This window comes from Phaenicophaeus curvirostris, chromosome 1, assembly GCF_032191515.1.
Source record: "Phaenicophaeus curvirostris isolate KB17595 chromosome 1, BPBGC_Pcur_1.0, whole genome shotgun sequence".
In the NCBI taxonomy this organism is placed as follows: Eukaryota; Metazoa; Chordata; class Aves; order Cuculiformes; family Cuculidae; genus Phaenicophaeus; species Phaenicophaeus curvirostris.
Genome location: NC_091392.1, coordinates 29,658,354 through 29,667,109, shown reverse-complemented (window position 1 = coordinate 29,667,109; position 8,756 = coordinate 29,658,354).

The window sequence follows — 8,756 nt, the reverse complement described above, 5'->3', positions numbered from 1 at the left end:
GCAGGAAACACTTGATGTTATTGTCATCATCATCATTGTTATTACTATTTAAATGAAAGCAGCATATAATCTACAGTAAGTTTTACAACAAAACATAAATTTGGCACAGCACAACACGTACAGACCAGTTCTGAAGCTGAAATAATATAAAAGGCATGATTTCAAATTCATCTCTATTGTTGCTATTTTATTTAGTTAAAAAGATTTAAATATGTTCTTTGTTTCTAGGATTATTGTTCTGTGCATTTAATTCCATGAAGCTGCCTAAAGATGAGTTTTGGCACAAAACATTAAAAAATTGTTTCATATTTATATGTTTAGTCATGTACATATTAAACCAAAATTGTTGCTTTAAGAAGCTGGCCTTGTATTCTTTAGCTTATTCTTCAGTTCAGTTATTAACTCTATCACCACCTTTGGAGAGGTTCTGGGAATGTATTATCCAGTAGCTATCGCAGTATATTGGAAATGTTTGCCTGTGTTTCTAAATGTGTTAATTGATGTCTAGCCTCAAATGATTTAACGCTGAGTGGCACCAGCTTTTGATTTACTCATAGGAAAAATTGTACTTCATCAAGGAGGATGCAGACCTTCTGGCAAGAACAGTCATGATGTGAACACGCTGCTTATTGATATGTTTAATGTAAATTCCAGTCTGCTGGCAATGTGATTCATATTCCTGATCCTCTATTGACTAGACTGATGCAATCTCATATTCTGAGATGGTATGTGTTCAGCTGTAACTATCTGTTCACAAAATATGTGGGCAAAACTTCATGAGAGAAATTCTTATTTTCTCCTCAGCACCTGGGTATCTTGGAGTTTAACACATTTGCTGTGTAAGAAAATATTAAAAACTCCACTGTAGCATTTGGGCTTGATTTGTGTTTCCATTCACACAGAGGAGTAATACTGGATTGTATGACGCTTACGTGCAGACTGTATTAAAGGAATGATGTGATAGAAAGTCAGACACTTAGAGCTCCAAAAGTGCCTGAATGTCAGTATGCATGTGCTTAATACACTAGTTAATGACAGACAGTTGCCATAGGGATGCTCTGCTGCTGCTCCTTCAGGTCCTGGATGAGGCATGCCCAGTATATACACAGTCTTTGGGAAATATCCCTGCCAAAGTCTCCCTGATGAGGTTGTGGAAGATAAATAGGAGTAAGATGTCATATAAAAGCTCTCCCAGAATGCGTGAAAAGTGCACATGCATGAAAAGTGCATACTGAATGGCTAAAGCATATTGTGTTTAGTTTGCTAACAGTGATGACAACAAATGATCAGAACTGGACCACATATATGATTAACAGGGCTATCTGCCACTGTGCATAGGCACACAAACTGGCAAAGTGATCAAGAAGTGTCTTAGATGATGTCCCTATTGGAGGACTAGCACAGCACAAATGTATTATTAGATCCTTCTTGTGCTTTCTCTTTGATGAAACAGTGCACTGAATATCCAGCTGGGCCTGAACAAAATAAAGTGAGTGACTAGGGCACTGGATGAGGATAAGGCTGAACTACTTAATGCCTTCTTTACCCCAGTCTTTAATAGTAAGGTAAGATGTCGTCTGGTAGTCAGCCTCAAGAGCCAGAGGGCAGTGAGAAAGAGCAGAACAAAGCTCCAATCACCCAAGCGGAAATAGTTAAAGACCTGCTTATTCAACTAGAGAATCATAAGTCCATGGGGATGGATGGGATCCACCCAGGGGTATTAAGGGAGCTGGCAGAGGTGTTCACCAAACCCCTTTCCATCATCTACTAGCTGTACTGCCTCACTGGGGAAGTTCCACTGACTGGAGGTTGGCAAATCTTATGCCCATTTACAAGAAGGGTCAGAGAGAGGATCCAGAAAACTACAGGCCTGTCAGCCTGACCTTAGTGCTGGGGAAGGTCATGGAGTCATCTTGAGTGCTATCATACAGCACACACATGATAACCAGATGATCAGGCCCAGTCAACATGGGTTTATGAAAGGCAGGTCCTGCCAAACTAACCTGATTGCCTTCTATGACAAGGTGACCCACTTAAAGGATGAGGCCAGCAGTGTGCCCAGGTGGCCAAGAAAGCGAATGGCATGTCGGTCTCTGGCAGAAACAGTGTGGCCAGTAGATCTAGGGAAGTGATTGTGCCCCTGTACTCGGCACTGGTGAGATTGCATCTCAAATACTGTGTTCAGTTTTGGGCCCCTCACTTCAAGAAAGATATTTAGGTGCTCGAGTGCATCCAGAGAAGAGCAACAAAGCTGGTGAAGGGGCTGGAGAACAAGTGTTAAGAGGAGTGGCTGAGGGAACTGGGGTTGTTTAGTCTGGAGAAGAGGAGCCTGGTGGGAGGCCTTATCACTGTCTACAACTACTTGAAAGGAGGCTGTAGCAAGGTGGGTGTTGATCAGTTGGTCTCTTCTCATAAGTGATAGGCGATAAGACGAGAGGGAATGGCCTCAAGTTGTGCTAGGGGAGATTCAGACCAGACATCAGTAAAAATTTCTTCACTGAATGGGTTATCAGTTACTGGCACAGGCTTCCCAGGAAGGTGGTTGAGTCACCATCCCTGGAGGTATTTAAAAGATGGGTAGATGAAGTGCTCAGAGATATGGACAGGTATGATTTGACTCGATCATCTCAAAATTCTTTTCCAACCAAATGATTCTATGATCATTGTGTAGTGCATAGAGATGACTGTGCAGGCAAGTCCTACCATGGTGCAACTGGCTGTTTCGGGAGCCCAGAAGTCAGAATTGCTGTGCTCAACACGCCTCCGGCCTCCACCTCCTCATTATTCCATGGATTGAAAAGGAGGAGATGACATGTGGTTGCATCTTTGTAACATAATAAACACATGAATGGATAAGTGTCCTTATATTTTGATTTATTTCTCGCCACAACATCATGCTAGTCTGATAGCTTTTGTAGAAACTCTGCAATAATTCTGCAAGAGGAGGTGGTTACCCTCTCATAGAGGTTTTGTTCTGCTGAGAACGAGACAGTTAAGCTCATCTTACTTGCAATTTAAGCAAGGGCAGTTGATTCAGACAAAAACCTCAGAACTGAACTGCATTTAATTTGTTCATCATTTTCCTGCATCTGTAAGAGAAAGAACTATGCAAACAGCATTATTTTTCCTAGAAATGTCAACATTGAACATTAGGGGAATATATTGTGAGTATGTGATATAGCTAGAAAATGTCACAATATAGTAGTGTAGGAATATCCTTTATCTTTAACATTAATATATTAAAACTGTATAATTTCCCATTCTTATCAAATAATGATAGACTTTGCAATAATGAGAACAGGAAAATAGAAATGGAAGTACTACTTTCTACTCTGAAAATTCTTTTGAACTCTGCTTCTTTAAATTATGTTCTTCACAGAATGTCCCAGAACTCTGAAAATTAATAAGTTAGTTTTATTAATTCAAATTTTTTTTCAAAATATCTCATCCTCTGGTGTATAAGGTAATGAAAATCATTTAGATGAGTGTTCATTAGTGGCACAAACTTTTAGACTTCAGTGTGCTCCCCAAGGCGTGCTGAACACTCAGAATGTGAATGATCACCCAGAGATGAAGGAGCTTAATGAATCACATGTCTTAGTTCAAACAAAATATTATCTAAACCAAGGTTTGAAACCAAGTACGTATCCACCTTCAGCCATACAGGAACACTCTGCATTTAATGTAAAGGCAAACTGGATGATAAGGTACTTACAAAGCTTCTTCATGTCCTCATCTATTTAGGACCAGGCCATTTGCTGACACATTTGAAATCCAGTGAAGCGCAATTGTGATTATTGCCCAATCCTACAACCTCCCTGTCAACAAGTTTACTACATCTATGTGGTTTAAAGTAAAGTGCAGCAAAAGGCTGCATCATGTGAAAACCTGTGGTTTCTTTTGTGGCCTCTGGAGGAAATGGGACTTTTCTCCCTGGGCAGGATTTAAGGCAATATTGTCAAACACCATAATGTGACACGTACAAAACTATGTTTATGACCTGTTTCTATGCTACACAATGCAAACCCAGTAGTCGTGTTTGGTGCCAGTTGTTGGGTTGCTGTGTAACTGAGTGGCACATTTGCAGCCTGCCTCAATACCAAGCAAATACATTTAAGGAACCATAGAGAGTAGAAACAGGCAGTTACAAAGCAAGCTTTCTGCAGCACATACGTGATGGAACAACAAATTGTACCAGAGGTTTGAGGGTCAGTGAACAATGCCATTTGTATGACACAATTACAGAAGAATTTGTGCTATTTTTGTCTATCCTCTTGAGAACATCCACAGACTAAGTAATAGCTATTAAAGTTTGCGATTTGTTCCTTGGCAGAAGAACAGTTCAAATCTTAAGCTGCTTATATGACTTCTTTTTTTTTTTTAATGTCTGCAGTTTGACGTTGATTGCGTTTAAACAATCTGTCAACTCTTTCTTCCCAAGCCTTATATTTTTCCCTGAAGTTTGAGAGAGTTTTTTTCAAAAGTTTCAATGACTGAATCATAATCCTGGAGGCAATGAGTATCTAGTGGATGAAAACAATCTGATTTTAGGGCTCCTAGTCTTAGTTCTAGCTGAAGATATAAAGATTCAAGATAGGACAAGGATCTGGAAGAACCTTTGCAAACTGTCCCTGGGGGCTGCCCTGGTCTCTGGCATGCCTGACATGACATCTGGAGGAAGAGATGATGTAGATTTTATTCTTTCTATACACCTTAGGCAAGATGTATGCAGATACATAAGCAGATTTCTGGTCCTTAACTGATTTTTTTTGTCAGAAAGGGAGAGAATATTATATAAATAAGTTATACTTTTCATTATGTCCTTATCATCTAGGCTATTAAAAAAAAAAACCTTTAACACAATGTTTTAAAGATGATTATACTGAGTGCTATATAAACTATTCCTTGTGTGAAATATTCACTAATTTATTACAGACTAAATGCAGCAATATTAGGTGCCAAAGAATAGAAACTGTAGATCCTTTTCAGTCAGACAGTAATCTGAAAGTGAGAATATTTCCCTTGGATGGTTTGTTTTATTTTCACTCTGTGCATCAGCTGTTGAACACAGAGGCTTCCAGCCTGTCCTGTCATTCAAGAGTTTCAGCCCAGATACCAAAACATGACTCACAATGAGGAACATGGCACCAAGAATTAGTGCTAGCAAGTAAATGAGAGTGCATCACTTTCTGCCTTCATCAGTTACCCATGGTACAAATACTACTGCAAAGGTTTCCTTTAAGTCACAGTGCAGTGTGATGTACAATGTGTGTTTATGATACTTATGGTTGTGTGATTAAAGAAAACCATCAAGATACCCCAATTTAAGGAAAAAGCAGCCTCTGAAGTGTAAGCATTTGAAAGAGCAGCCTTTTTTTTTTTTTAAGAACAGAGATTAATTGCAGGTATAATTTTAAGTAAAAATCAGTTATACTATATACTCATTCTTAGAGCTACTTTAGTTTGTCTTTGTAAATATGAAAGAAACAGGAATGAAATGGGTAAGAAAAGTAAGAAATGAAGTGGAGGGAAGGAAGTTAGAACAGTAAAAGTTTACTTTAAATAAAGATGGGAATACAATGATCATGGAGAATAAACAGGAATGGTACCAAGGATACCAGTGAGTACCAGAAGTTCAGCCTAAATTAATAGCTTCAGATACAGGCTTTCTTGTCAATCTCATTATTTTTGTATATGTCTATTTGGAAAAGCATGTTGGTGTCTTATTCTGAGAAATCTGTAATATGGCAACAGCACAAATTCTTTTATAAAGTGCTCTTAAATAAGAACTGCAGCAAGTTTTAGGAGTGCGAAGCTTTTAGGGTTGTCTCAGTTCTAATTTTAATACACTAACAAGCCAACATATATCAAAGAAACTGGGTGTTGAATAAAAGTACCAATATATCATCCCTATTTTCATTAAGCATGCCATACTCATCTTATTGAATGTCAAATCAACAGAAACTCAAACTAATAAGGATCCAATTAAATATTGAGGGCATGTCTCTGATCTGTGTTTGAAAAGAGCGAAGCATGAGAAGTAGTTTTATTCCTGCATGTGGTTGGGATTGTGCTAGATTGTGTTTGGTAGCAATGCAGCAGATTGCTAGTGGTTTTTGCCCCACTTCAACCATCAAAGGACAACTGCAAGTGGGAAGAAGAAACAGTGCTGGAAATCAGAAGCCAGATCAGGCACTAGGCACTGTGGAGGTGGACACAGTGGAGCTTGGCTACAAATGGAGTCAGGATGACAGGTCTAAACAACACTCGCAGCAGGGCTGAATATTTGCTGTGGATTTATGGTCAAGCGCGTGATTACTTGAAGAAAATGGGTAGGCTTGAGTAAGCGTTCGTGATGCCAAGGCATCTGTCTTCCATCCACTATACTGGGTTATTCATCAGATTTGCGATAAGAATTGCTTCAAATTTTTCTTTAACATTGCCAGAGAAATGTGTACAAAGTATTTCTTTTTTTTTTTTTTTATAGTTTGTAGCTATCATAATAAAGGAATTTATGGGAGTACCTGGCAATCCCTCATTTGACAATCATTTGACATGTTGACACATAGGGGAAGATGAGTATGGGTTTTGTTGGATGATTTTGCCTGAGAGAATAAAAACGACTGGAGAATTTCATTCAAGTTGGGTTCAATATGAACTGAGGGTTCTGGCAATTTCTAGCACACAGGTACTTGACAGTATAATAAAGAAAATGATCTGATGTTCTTTCCACAGGAAATGAATCCTGTAAGAGATGGTATAGTTCATTGCACAGGCACCTCACACTCCTATATTGCTATATGTAATCATTTCCTCCAGAAATTTGTTCAAGCATTTTACACTGTTCCTTCATGAAGAACATACCCATCAAAAACTGAGAATTTGTGCTGATGATTAATTCTAAATGAAAAAGGTTTAGATATTGTTACCCTAAAGTCATAACATTATTTAGGTTAGAAAGGACCTCTGGAGGAAATGGAGTCCAACTCCCTTCTCAAAACAGGTCTAATCACTTCAGGTTGCACAGGGGCTTCTCCAGAAGGGAATGTGGATAGATTGCAAACTTCATCAATTCTATTTTTGGCTCAAAGCCCTGTGTTTTAACTAGGCAATATCTACTGATTCTCATCTACTGATGAGAAGCTCATTTATTCTATTCTTCAAGATCAGTTTTCTAAGACTGTAATACTTGTATGTTATATTTCCAAAGCATACTTGGGTTATGCCAATATACAAATAGCCAAGAAGTTGTCTCCTGTTCTGTATTTCATCATGACCTAATTTTGATTTTTGCACTAAACTAGTTATGTGGCCTATTTTTGGAATATTGCAAAGTTCTGACAACGTAGTGGAAAAACTTTTATAGAACTTCAGACATACTGATTTTTTTGTTGTTGTTCTCAGATTGCAATTTATGCTACTTCTATTTATTTCTAATTTTTGGCAGCTAGTATTTTAACAGGATGGGGGGATTGGTCTGTATACGGTCTCAGAGCCAGTTATCATTAGTGTTGACTTGCCACTAGAACACGGCTGGAACAGGGATCCTGTGAGCAGATCACTCAACTCCTTGCAGTGACCCTTTGTGTCTGATTGTCTGAACCTCACCTGCACAAGTTCATGTTGCCTCGCTCTTGGTATGTACTTTGGAAGCCAGCATCTAATTTGGGCCATAGCTCTACTCTTGGGAGTGCTTGATTTTGGTTTCAATGTTTGGTTCAGTACAAACCCAGCCATATGTCAATGTGGCAGTGGGAGGAAGACACCATACTCTCCTCACCCTTCCAGCCTCCATAATGTTCGCAAATAGAAGTCACCATGCCGGCCTTCAGTGCTTTCTCAGCCTAGGTGGCTGGAGAATCAGGCTGGTGAGGTTGCACCAGCCCTGTGCAGAGACAGAATAGGAGCCTTAGCTGGGAGGTTTCCTGTGTAGCTGGTGGGACAACATAGGGCAGATCACAGCAGGGGCCTATTCTGAATGTTTGGAGACCTTATCCAGCGAAATTACTCTTTTATTTACAACTCAAGACAGGCTACACAGGTTAGCTGACTAATCTAGTTATCTAACACTACATCCTGGATTACTTTTGTGATCCACAAGCACAGAGTGATATAATTCTTTGAAAAGGGGCCTAAAAAAATGTCTGAAATTACAAGGTGGTTAAGGGATTAGCAGGCATGGCACCTTGAGAGGTCCACATAAGTGTCAGGTGTGGAAAGTGTGAGTGATAAAACTGAGCTTTAGATAGGAGGACCTTCTTGTTTGGATAAGACTAGATATTCAGTGAGAGAGGTCATGACTGGGTAGATAGACAGAATGTTTTTTTCTTTAATGTGGGGAAGACAGCATCAGAGGCTGAACCATTTGTCTCTAATTGCCTGACAAGTAGGCTAGATTTTTACAAATAGAGTAAGATGGCTAACATCCCTGTGACAACGAGGTGACAGATTATTTCTTGTCCTTGTCCTTGTTTCTTTGAGAGAGATTTGTGAACAAAGGAAGTGTGATAAATATTTTAAGCCTTTATTTGATTTAAGCATTAAATATTAATGGGATTAGTGACTTATGTGCTAAGATATTGCCATTTTACACCATTTACTTTTTCTAGTGCTTGGAGGAAAGGAAAGGAAGATTATAACTTTATGGACTCAAAAAAAACCCCAAAACAACCAACACACAGGAAACTTTTAGAACTTATTTCGACAGTAATGTTTCAACAGTCATTTTGAACTGCCTTTCTATTTATTTACAGAAT